This window comes from Talpa occidentalis, unplaced genomic scaffold, assembly GCF_014898055.3.
Source record: "Talpa occidentalis isolate TD23 unplaced genomic scaffold, MPIMG_talOcc4v2.1 talOcc4.4, whole genome shotgun sequence".
Classification (NCBI taxonomy): Eukaryota; Metazoa; Chordata; class Mammalia; order Eulipotyphla; family Talpidae; genus Talpa; species Talpa occidentalis.
In genome coordinates, this window is record NW_023604295.1 from 1,226,884 (window position 1) to 1,227,442 (window position 559).

A 559-nucleotide genomic window follows, 5' to 3' on the forward strand; every position below is an offset into this window, starting at 1 on the left:
CAGCAGGCAACGGAGGGAGCAGCCAGGCCCCCGCAGGCTCCGGAACCGTCCAGAGGCCTCGCGTCTGCGGCTGGAACCGTGCGGCGAGCCCGTCCCGAGACGTGTGCTGGGCTTAAGGGCACCCGTAGGCCAGGGCGCCCCAGGGGAACAGGCCGGGTCACTGCCACAGACAGCGCATCTCTTGCTCGGAGGCCTGTACACATGTGTACACGGCCATGCTTGTGTGCACACGTGTGAGTGTGTATGCACATGTGTGTGCACAAAGGTGACACAAATGCTTGTGGGCACCCAAATGTACACCCCCAAGCAGGCCCCCAGCCCCCCGGGTGCCCCAGCGTGTGAAGGGGCACAGCTTCTGCCTACTCCATGTCTCGGTGCCCCCGGGGCTCGCGGCGTGTTGGCTGAGCCCAGGCAGGTCTGTGGCGACTTTGTGGCGCAGCAGCCAGCCTCGGGTGGCCCCACCGAGTGGCCTCGCATGCTTCTGAGAGCCTCCCGCCTGGCTTCCTACCGCGGCGCGTGTCCGTGGGCAGGCATGAGCTGTGTCTGGGGGAGCCCTCAC